Genomic DNA, 12607 nt, shown 5'->3' on the forward strand with positions numbered 1-12607 from the left:
TATGACGTTTACTTTACTTTTTTCTTAAATATACAATGTTACACGTTCAGTTTAAAAAAAAACTCAAAATAATTGGTCAAGTAAAATTATCTGGAATACGACAAAATATAATCTTTCATAAAATTTTTTTATCACGACGGAAAATGACTGTGCACATTGATATGCGGAGAATGACACGCTGGTTCATCATAGTACATTGTAAAGTTTATTCACCACAGAAATATAAATATATTGAATAATATTTTTGCAATTTGAACTAAATAAGATAACTTCTACCATGAAGTTTCTGATTTTACCACTTTTCAAGACTGTAGTCACTTTTTACCAGCTCTTGTTACTTAGTTCATGATTTAAACTGTGTTATTTCTCCTTAACTTTTAATAACTTGTTAAATGCTTTGTTTTGCTCATTGTAAGTTGAATAATAAGCTTTTTCTACATATACACTTAAAAGTATAATTCATCATATTTAATGTCTTGAGGTCGGTATTTTTATATAATTTTATATAAAAAAATCAGTGATAAGGCCAATTTGAAACACAAAACCAACCCTTCATTAAGATCGTTGAAGTAATGAACTTGCATTTATTTGCTCCTTTTAATGCCGTAGGGCGATATGCGAGTAGAACTGTCAACTCGGTCCGCCTGACCACGCTCGCTACAGGTCGACAAACTTGTTTCGCCTTAACGCCCTTAACGCTTCAAATACTAGTTCATGATATACAAACCTTTAGAGAATAAATAATAATGCTATTACCTTTAATAATTATATATAATTTATTCCTCCTTTATGATATATTTTAATACAACAACTATTACATTTCATATTGAATATTACAATGTTATAAAACTACAATTAATAGTTAATTAACAGTTACACGCTTTTTGTTTGTTATTTCTTGCAGAATATGTTCTCCTTTTTGCACTGCGACCTAATAGATCTATTGTGATTTTGCTGTTATAATTGCATACCCCTGAAAGTGCACGATCATTAAAGAATTTAAGTACTTTCCAGGATACGCTTCGTTTAGTTTTCTAAGCGTTGGCGTACTAGGCCTTTCCGAAGTAGTTGTACCCTTTCGGGCTAGCAACTCGCAGGCAAGTAAGATATGCTCCCATGTCTCTGCTGAATCATAGCATAGTCGTCGTGTTTCTGTCAGTTTCCCCATTTTTTAAGGTTATATATAAATAAGAAGTGGCCAGTATAAAAACCAATTATTACTTGCCAGCCCAGGGAAATGTACATTTTTGTTTTCATGGTTGAAATGTTCAGAAACCTCTTTGATTGTTTTGCATCTGGTGTTTTTCTTCTGGTGCATGTGTTTCTTTCTCCGCCCAGTTTGTCAACCCATTCGTGGCTCTCAATCCCCTTGTGTCCTGGCTACCACTACAGAGTTACATGATTATGTTATTATGAGCTTTGGGTCGTTGGTGGAGGAGTATAAGGACATCTGAGCTGCTTGGCTAGCTTAGAGTAGGTATATTTATATTTCAGTCCCTTGTTGAATATTTCTTGTACACAGAGTTCTATTGCATGTATCCCAGCTTGGAAAATTTATAGCAAAAAGGCCGAGAGCTTTTGCTAGGCTACAATTTGAACTTCTAAACCCTTCCCCCATGTCCTGTTAAAATTTGAATTCGTTGTGAATTTCATAGTAAGACCCTTCTACTAACATCGAGGCTTTTATTCTTCCAAACATTTCTAGTTTATTTTTTATCTGGAAAAATTTGCCAAAGTTTTCTTTTCTTTTCTTTTTGGCTGATGCTGTTGCAACCATATTATTATTTCTCTTAGGCCAGGCTTTATTTAATGTTGTTCTAAGAGCTTGTTGCGATCTTGCCATCTTATTTGCAACCATGGTAATCAAAGTGACACATCATTTGCTGAAATTAGGCAAGTACTCATTTTATTTTATAACTCATTGCCCCTGGGATTTTAAGACATTTTAAACTATGCAATTTTCGCAGTTCATTGGATGCCTTCTTTTCTAGGGTATTTATCAACATACTAGAGGTCCATATGTCGACCAAGGTTCTGACGTTGTATACAGCCTGTAGGCTATTTTTTAGTTCATAAACCATGTTTTCAAATAAAATCTTTTGGCCCACACTTATTATGGCCTTTGCTTTTTGTATTATGTTTTACAATATCTAATTTTTTTCTGAACCCAGTAGTAGTTAAGAGGTTTTTAGGTAAACCGTGGGGTACACAAGTAAGTTGATATCAATTTTTAACCTGAAAGTTTTTTATAAGTCCTTAAACGTGTTTGATTTTTTCTATATGGCAAGTCCAAGAGTTTCAGGGTTTTACAAAGTCTATCCTTTAAAAAATATCGATATCTCTCGAAGTTTCTATTTATTTTATCTACATTAAATTTTACGATTCACTTCGGCTGTGTGTCGCCAAGTGTCAATGACATAATTTCCCAACAGGTGTTTTTGTAGCCTTTCGAAGCGGACCGTCCCGATTATTTCGAAACCCGAGGATGTATGTATATTGAGTAGTCCGGTCACTTTAGACTTCAATCAAGTTAAGAGCTGTTAAGGATAAGAGCATTTATCCCTGAGACGCCCGATTCTAACAAAACCTGAGCCATGAACTCTAAAAAAACGCCTGTATCTTCGGCCATAAGCTTACTCTCGTCCTATATGTATTGCATTTTATTCCAATTAAAACTACAAACTGTGTCGCTTTCGTTATGAAATTTGTTATTGGAATTTCGTATGAAGTTTACCCCCGCCAGTAAAGCCAACTATTAAAGTCGCACCTACTAAATATTTTGGTTTGCTTATACTCGTTTCCTCATTAATTCATCTTCAGCCAGACATGTCACTGAAGATGCTGAAACGCATCTGACAAATAAAAATGCGAGTATAGGAAGACTGAAATGATCGGCAGCTAACAAATTTATCACCCACCAGATCCCAAGAGGAAATCTGACAATTTAAATCATCAAATCAACGAGCAGCGAAAATAAAAAATTGACTTTAAATAGATCAAAACACGAAAAACATTTTTGATATATTTTAAAATTCACAATATTCAATTGGTTTTCTTGTATGTAGTATGCAAAGATTAATATCATTATCAGATTTTTTTCGAGAACAATTTGTAATAATTGTCAGAAAACGACAAGCTTCTTGCTTTCCTTAAACGTTATACTTGAGTTGTCCATGATTAAGAAAAATATCAGTCCGAGTTATAATTTTAAATTTTTTGTTTTTGTTTACACCATGCCTTCTGAACTAAAAGGTTCATGTTGAGATATTTAGGCACCAAGAGTAAATTGCAGTACTTCAAATTCACCATTTGTCAGTTGTAATAAAAAGTCCAACACGCCTGTCTGACGAGTGGCTTGGTTTAGAAATTCTAGTTTAGTGGAGTGTGGGAGACAATGTTGGGGCAATAAGCACGAACATGGAGTGCTTTGACTCGGCACGTGGTAAATTGCCGGTTCGGCTCTTAGTCCTAGCTAAAAAAGAAAAACAAACGCCACGATACATTTCCTCGAGCCTTTTCTTCCTTTTTAACCGCGCGCCTACCCGAATGAGGTTCATCGGAGATTTACACGATACTGATGCCCCCGGCTCAGATCGGATTTTGACACCTCCCCGGCCTCAGAACAGCGCGACATTAATGTATTCAAAAATAAAAAGAGGAAAAAATCGATGATGAAATAATTGAATTGTGTGTGTAGCGCGTCGGTTTCGGCCGGGATGAAAGAAGACGTGAGAACCGTCAGCTAATGGATTAAACATGGAAAGAAATTAATTTCGATCGGTTCCACTTTATCTACCGATTAGTGTCAGTCCCTTGTTACCTACGACCTTTCTCCCTTCCTCCTGTCACATCCTCGTCTTCTTCCTTTTATGAAATTTCAATTGTCTGACCTTCTGAGACACGGGATGAGCAATCCCTTCTCTATTAAAAATACGACATTTTTAAAATATCTGGAATAAATTACAGCATATAAACTGTTCTAGTTGTTTAAAATGTTTATAAATATTTCTACTCAAAGTGTTAAACTAATAGTGTAAGTCAACCAAAGGTACAAGTCAGTAGGGTATTTAGAGTTATAATTGTAAAATGACCAACCGTCATAAAGCACTGGGAAGCTTATGAATCAAAGTCAAGTTTTGGAATATGTATAAAAAATGTAACCTTTAGTACTTCTTGTTTATAGACTTTTTAATTAGGTAAAAAATCACAAGTTAATACAATTATAAGAGCTTTACGTACAACAAGATTCCTTCCTTTCAGTAAAGATGAAGACATTTGAATAACTTGAAAACATGCTCTTTGATTCTGCAAATTGCTGAAATCTGGACACTAATTTATTTAGATTGCTTTGTCAATCTATCATTTACTATAAAATGCTCCTAATTAATATCAGGTTCTCCCTTGTAAGGTTGTGTTCAAGAAAAATGTTTGAACAAGACAAATTCAAAGAGTCATAAAAAAGACATGAAATTGATCCCACACTATCAAGTCCATTTGATTATGCTTTTAAAAGTTTCTCTTTTTGCCTCCATTGGGTCTTGAATTGACAACTGGTTGGCTTAGATAAGCTACTTGTGTAATTATGATGTAAACCTATACGCTATTGCAAAATCGCAAAATCTAGTCAATAGAGCAGTATAAATGATAGTAGAAAAACTTTATTAATTATATAGAAAGATTTTTTTTATTTGGAGAATCACTCTTAAATCAAAACCGTTCTTTAAAAAATAACTAATATCCATTTTAAAACAGTAAACTGTTTCTATTCCACATAATATACCATTTTTATACAAAAGGTTCTTTGCAAGCTAATCAAGAAAACAATCAAAATAAGAGTCGTGGTTCACGACATTTGTCAGTCGTGTTTCTCGATTGTACTTCCATCACAAAAACCTTTGAATAACAAATTTACATATCTTTTTCTTATATTTGTTATTTTACTGTGAAAACTATTTTAAACTTGATCAACAATAGCCGTCTTGGGAAAATATTTTGACGTTTATTTATCTGTAATTTTTAATGCCAACTGTTAGCTTTCCTAACTCTCATTTTAAAGGGCAATTAAACAAAATAAAGATAGTATTTTAATAATAAATAATTTATTATAATTAATCATACAGAACGTGCATTAAAAATGTTAACATGAAATTTCTTCTACGAAATACAACTTATTAGATTTCTTCAGGTCTGTGATAAACGTCATGCAGGAAACGGTGACGGTGTTCTCCCGGATCTTGGCCCTTCGGTTTTCATCATTTTCATCCTCTTTCTTTAAAGCAGCTATTTTTATTTTGATCAATAAATTGACTCAGACAGATAAGGCTTTTAATGGGTATTACAATAGAAGCCAGATTTATTCGCCATTACAGAAACAATAGCATTCCTGCGAAAACATTTTAACGTTTATTTATCTGATGGTGGGTGTTGGTCTGCGAGTCGGTGAATACGTCTTGAATTGGCACTAGGTTATTTACTGGGTCCGTCTACACTTGCGGGTTTTGATGTTGACATGATGTCGAACGTATATCGGCTTTGCGCCATTTTCAGTGAGGATTTGTTTGTCTCATCCGTATACGTTGTCGGGTATTTTGTATTATTGCTCCTTGTGGGTTATTTTTAAAAAAAATAATAATGTAGTATTTTCAAGTGGGTGTAAAGAGTGTGTGAACGCGAGGTTATCCATCTATCAGTGTTATTTGTTTGCATAATTCTAAGTTCTTTGCCATTCCCATTGTGTATTTCTTATTAGGTGAGTGGCATAATTTTGTTTCTCGTCGTATTCTCTAAAGTATCTGAGATTTTCGCTGAATCGATCTTTTTATTTTCTTCCAGACTGTCCTATGTTTGTCTCCGCATTGAGATGTGAAGCTATAATCACTCTTATGGTTCATTGTGTCGGTTGTACTATGTTTATTTTCAATAATTTACCCGTGTTTTTATAGTCCCTTCGTGCTGTTTTAATTTCGAATTTGTTGAAAAAGTTTGTCAGTTTGGATGTTTCTTTCCCTTTGTATTTGAATATTGACTATTTGCTGTTGTTTTATGCTTCGCTGTTTCGTTGGTTTTTGTTGTTTCTTAATAGTTTGTGGGTGGTGCATTATACGTTCATACGTTACTAAATACGTTCATTATGTTGGGTTTTAAATTTAAGAAGTTGATACTATTGTTTTTTTTTCTGTTTCTATAGTGAACGTAATGTTTTTATATACTGTGATAAGGTCGCAAAGTGATTTTTGTGTGGAGATATCTGCTATGGAAAGCAATCCTGATAATATCTGATGCATGTCATTCACAGATAGATTCAAGATGTACAACCCCATGAACAAAAAGACTTTATTGTGGTACACAGATGGATCCGAAATGGCACAGGAAGAAGGCCCAAATTTTGACCTAATGGAGCCTAGAGGTTCAAAGCTAGTTTATACTAGATTAAATTGAATTCTCGTTTTAAGATTATTGATTGATAAGATTGATTTTAAGTTAAAATCCACTGCGGCACCTTTACCGTGTTTGTCAGCTAAATGCGTACATAGCCATTACTGACTTTAGTCTTATTCATTTTAATTTTCCATCAGCACATTTTCAATTCCTGTAGTTGATTCCTAATTTTTTCAAATCTCCTTCTACATTTGAAATCTTCGAAGTGGGACTTGTTTATCCGTCCATATTCTTGCTGATCGGAGAGAGCTGCTCTGTTCCTGCGTTTTTCAAGCTAACGCCTTGAGTATGGTTAATGCCTCTTCTTGATTGTTGATAAAAAATGAGGCAACTCTAATTTTTTGACAAGTGCATAATTGTCCTTCCAATGCTACCAAAGGACATCCTAAAAAGTCCCCCATTCGACTCCATTTGTAAAGAAATGGTATCGGCAGTTAACATTATCAGTTCGAGGAACCATCATTACTAGTTTTGCATGCCCATCTTTTTTCAGCGTTTTCAATCACTCAGGCTCCGGGTTCTCAAAAACAAAATGAAAATAAAGAAAGAAAGAAACACGCTTGTTTACGACCGGATTGTTGGTTTTATTCCATTATTTATTCAATAATTAAACCATCCAGATCGCATTAACGCTCTTTTCCTAAAGTGAGAAACACTCGAAACCGGCGATATCTCGATTTATCCGAAGAGCGTCATAAACAATAAATCCAGGCTGTAAATCCATCTACCGGACAAAATTCGGACCGCGTGATTCACTGCTCTGGTCTCGTACATAAATGGAAACATTATTTATCGACGGATCAGCCTGGCGTCAAGAATGATGACATTGTAAACAACTTGACAATAGAAAGGAAATAAGTACAGTTAATATTGACATCGACCATGGCATAGATTCAAAATTGCATTATATTGCAATTACAACTGGCGATTAGATCTAGTATGCCACCATACTACAGCTTGGATTGGTTTTGTTATATGTCATATTAAAATCTATGTAAGACGGGGTTGATTTATTTTTTACTATTTAAAAAGCAATTTATGTAGATAGAATAAACCACATCCAATGACCGTATATGCATTTTTAGTCATCTGCATAAAGCTGAGCAATTTTTTTCTATTTGTAGTAAATCTTTCTACGCGGAAAGGATTTGAATTTAAAACGTTCAAATTGTGTAATAATCTTTACCCCTCAAATATTTAAAAGATGCAAAATTTAAAAGTTTTATTGCTTACTCACTTAAAACCTTGTAATTACGATGCAGCACTTCCAATTTTTGAAAATAGGAAATAAAAAAATCAATTAATTTTTTATCCAATTAGAAAGTATTGAAATTAAAAGATTGACTTAAAACATGTACGATCTTACAGTTTTGTAGTAATTTGAAAAATGTCTATTAAATTTTCTGATTAGAAAATAATTTTCACCGCATAAAGGATCCACAATATTATAGTTTTATAAGCTACTTTCTTAAAAAAATTATGAGTACAAAGTACCAAATATAATTTTCTAAAGTGCAAATACAAAAAAATCTAAAAACTTTTCGTCGAATCAGAAAGAATTGCAATAACAATTCATTAACCTTTAGTGCTTTCGGCCAGCTTGGCACGAGTACATTTTTGTATACTTAGTCAGAAAGTAGTACATTGTATGAAGTTTTTCATACATCTCGTATGTTTTATGATACCTCAAATTGAAACTATGAAAGGGTATTAACTTTGGATAGAGTCAAATTATTTATCGCCCTTGCGTCAATGACTGGTTCCCGGATGGTTTCTGTAGCTTTAACCTTGTGGGTTCCATAAAATAATTAAAGACGTTAACGATCGTCGATGGCACCGTCTTTGGTGGATCAATAATAATAAAACTATCTGATGAAAGCGAAATCGAACCTACTGAACAAATCGGTATTACAAGCTTGTATGTAAAAATACAAGATAGGATTTTTTAAATCTAGTTTAAATCTATCTAAATTCTGAAATAAATTCTCAAACTTGTCCAATCGCATAAAATATTAATAAATAATATGTTTATTCATGACCCCTTCTAAGGAGGATTGGACAAAAATCCGAGGGAGAATATTCATCGAGAGTGATTAATCTACGATGTTTGGCTCATTAGTTTCAATCCAGATTAGTAAGGGAATCAAAAAGGGCACAAATCCGGATTGACAACGGCAAATTATCTGTATTACTCAACGATGCGATTAAGACGACAGGTTTTTTCTTCCCCTCTTTAAATTCTGAAAGCACCCGTTCCTTCTTCGAGCCGCGTGCGATCGCGATATTATTCATGCATTTATGTTAATGGGCGTCCTCGTCAGTGGGGGCTGGTCGGTAGCTTAACGAGGAATCTTCGTGACGGCTCGAGGGCTCCCGAATGAGGAAGCCAAGTGGGCGAAAACCCGGTCACGCTTCGCATCTGAATTCGTCATATATTGTATTTTAAAACTTATTTCCTCAGAGAGTGTGTGTGAGAGAGAGAGAGTGTGTTAGAGAGAGACAGCATTTTTCGGGGTTGGAACAATGATTTGCGGCCAGATTTAGATGCTAACTGAGGCCCGAGAACACCTGTTCGAAACACCAAATCTAAACACCTGTTGATTTGCAACGTTCGGCCTACTGTTTGTCGCTTTTTCTCAGCTAAATCGTTTTAAAACTAATTACATAAATAAATTAAAATACACCAACAAACTAATTAGATTATAAATGAATTGTTTTCGTACGTAGAAGTAAACACGAAAATTTAAATTATTCAAGCCTTTAATCGACAGGAAATTAGCAATTTTTTATTTAGGTCAATATCTTTTAATTTGAAAAACTCGTCAAAAAATATAAATTGAGTAGTCTAGTCATTTAGTCATTCCGTTTCATAAACACGAGTCATTCCTAACGTAATTTACTTCGAAAATGGCTGTGTTGGTTGATCTGCGAGTTGATGAACACATTTTCAACTGTTACGACCACTTATACACGAATTCCCACAATATACACCTCTAAAGAAGACGTGAAACCGAAACGTGAGTGAATGTCAAGTAAGAAACACATAAACAGACGGACCCAGCATTCAGGGTCGAGTCGTACTGCCTCGTTTTTTAATAGTATCAAATCGCTAAGTGAAACTTTTGATGTCAAATGTATGTTTTTAGAGGAATAGTGCAATTGAAAATTGTTCAAAACTCTATTGAGTCACTCGTCGCTTTCCTCAGAGTATCGTTTAAACAAACTATCATTTAACGGATTATGTTTAAGGATTAAGTTGAGAAATGAGCTTATCTCTAGAATTCCCGTTTGCCACATCTCTTGGTCTACAGATTAAATAATATAAGTACTATAGTACGTTGATTATAGCAGTTTCTTCTCGCTATTTCTTAACTTTATTTACGCTAAGCTTAACAGGCTTCGAACTAAGGATTAGGACTAGAATCCTAAAAAATAACTTCAAATGTACTTTTCTCTGCATATTATTAAAATTCGCTTCTATTCTCAACGTAAACCGAGATTAATAAATTCACGTATATGACAGTGTTTGTAACAACACAGATAGTATGTAAACCACGGAACTATAAGAGGGTACTTGTTATGGTACATAGATGAATCCAAAATGGAACATGAGAAGAGCAGGGTTAAAAGCCCAAATATTGGCAAAACCTCTTGGTTCAACACAATCAAGCAAGTTTAGATCTTTGCAGTAGAACTTTATACACATGAAATACTCAAAATGTGACTAAAAGGTCCACAGAAATTCCCCAGAGCCATGCAGCTTTGAAGATTTTCGATTCTTCTCCCTTCAACCCAGCTCGTCTGGGAATATCTAACATATCTCCCAATCCTGAGAAAAGGTGATCTGATGTGGTTGCCCGGACACGAGGTGTTGAACGCAACGAACAGTTTGACAATTAGCAAAAGTAGAAACAGCCCTAACATCATTTGACCAAAACAGCAAATCGGCAAACCCAGAGGTATACTAAATGACACACTGAATAAAATGGACGGAGAATGAAATAGCTATACACTGGATAAATTCACCAGGTGCAAAACAATCAAAGATGTTTCTCAGCATATCAACCAGGAAAACAAAAAGCCGCAGGGCAGAATAGAAGAAAATAATAAATCTTTACACTGATAACTTCTTGCTTAATTACCACCTTAAAAATGGATAAAGTGAGACAGAACCCTGAAGACTCTGGCATGAATCAGCAGAAGCATCAAAATATATATTGCGACTTAACCTGAAAACGGTACAGCCACTTCCTAAAGGCGACATTAACACCTAGGAAATGAAACGAAAACGCATCTTGGAAAGTGATTAAATACCTTAAGGATGATGCACTTTCTGGTTTATGGATTCATATAAAATGAAGGGTCAATTCCACAGTATGTCCTTAATTTCAAAGTGGACGAAAATTAGCCTATCTTCACCAATGACAATAGAAAGGAAAAATTATGAACTATGAAAAAAACAAAAAAAAAACACGCCTCACCAACCCAGCGAGTTCAATGCAGTAGCACCAGTTTAGAATCCTTCGAACCATTACCCACTACCTTCGAACCATTACCAGGCCCCATACTTGGCATCGAATCTTTCTACGTACACAGACCTTCAAATCCCATTTGTCCTCAAGACCGCAATGAGTCGATGCAGACAGATAGATACCCTGGACCCTCATACCAACCACCTAGTCCAACATCTTAAATAGGGAACCGTTGACAATCCTCAAAACTACTAAAGCGATTTCCTCCTTAGAGGGGAAAATGAATATTGCTGCGATAGTTGTGTAATTAACGGATTACTTTTCCATTCTTATAATCTTACAAATTACAATATAAACTTCATAAACTAACGAAGTTGCTTGAACCGCTCTAGCTCTGTTGTAGCATAATAAAATAATATTCGTTATATAATAATCTAGTAACTCTTCTATGAATTCAAACAATACGAATCACAATCTGTAATATTTAATAAAGTAATATTTAGCATTTTCATAAAGAAAGAGAAACAGAAAGAACAATTGAAAACAAAGATACATTCCTGAGATAAACTCAACCACTTCATTCTACATGTTTTGGGCTATTTTTAACCAGTAAAGTTAACGAAATGTTTTGTTGTTTCCCAATTGGTTCCTTGTCTCGGAGACTATTAAATGTTGGTGATATCAAAATATAAGTGTAAGAAGCACGCATGTTGAGGTTGAGAACAGCAGGATATCTAAAACGTTTTCTGGTTATATTATATCATTTTTTATCTTTCCTAGCTGATGTTATTTGTATGTATTATTAAGTATTTCTATTTTATAATAATTATAAAACCAATTTAAAATTAAATACGTACTTCCTAATAATTATTGTCATCACAGAATAACTTTAAAACACTCTAATTCATATTTTGTTGTCGTCGGTTATTTCGTCAGTGAAGGGTGTAATTATTGAACTTAAACGACACATACATTTTATTGCCCTTGTAGGTCTTTCGAAGCCGGTCACAGTGTGAACCATTTCACTTTGATTTATCGGGGTGGATCGACGAAATATTTCACGAAACACTAGCAATCTCACACAAAGAAACAAAGCCAACCGATGAGAAAAACAACGTTCAATTATTGAAAAAACAAAAACACTCCACAATTTTACTGTTTTCGGCAACAGAGCGCTTCAAACATGGTTGGAATGTAGAAAGTGTAAAATAAAGATAAGATAAAAGTGATTCGAGACAAAAGTACGATACACTAGGAAGTCGAAGCTCGAAACGAGAATTTTGACGTTATGTTTTTTTAGCATTGGTGTATTTACGAATCAGATGGATTATTTCGTCGTCTGAACGTTCATTCAATGATTAATATAAAACTACTCAAGTTGACAACTGTTTCTGATTATGTATTCTTGCTGTTTAAAAACTTGTCAAAAGCGATTCGCTAGTCCAACTTCAGTAGTGAGTTTGTGTTTTGTTTGATTTTGTACTTGATTGAAATTTGAAAAAGGAGTTTGGACCAAAATAGCAAAGGAATAATGATTTTTTTTTAAAACCACTATCGAACAGAAAAACCCTAAAAGGACGAATTTGACGGCAGAACATGAAACTTACAGGGAGTAAGGATTTAACTAATCGAACTTTTTCTGATAAGTTCACTCGATCTTATCCATCCCGCTATCGAAGTTCGGCTCAAGGGTCTGT

The 12607-nt window shown here is 34.3% G+C and overlaps 1 protein-coding gene across 5 annotated transcripts in view; it reads right to left on the minus strand.

Annotated features, from left to right (window-relative positions):
* The window catches only part of LOC106661928 (fibroblast growth factor 17-like), a 121100-nt gene that overhangs the window by 43090 nt on the left and 65403 nt on the right, over window positions 1-12607 (minus strand). The gene's annotated exons all lie outside the window — the stretch shown is intronic.

Source organism: Cimex lectularius, unplaced genomic scaffold (assembly GCF_000648675.2).
Source record: "Cimex lectularius strain Harlan isolate CLEC.00 unplaced genomic scaffold, Clec_2.1 scaffold59, whole genome shotgun sequence".
Classification (NCBI taxonomy): Eukaryota; Metazoa; Arthropoda; class Insecta; order Hemiptera; family Cimicidae; genus Cimex; species Cimex lectularius.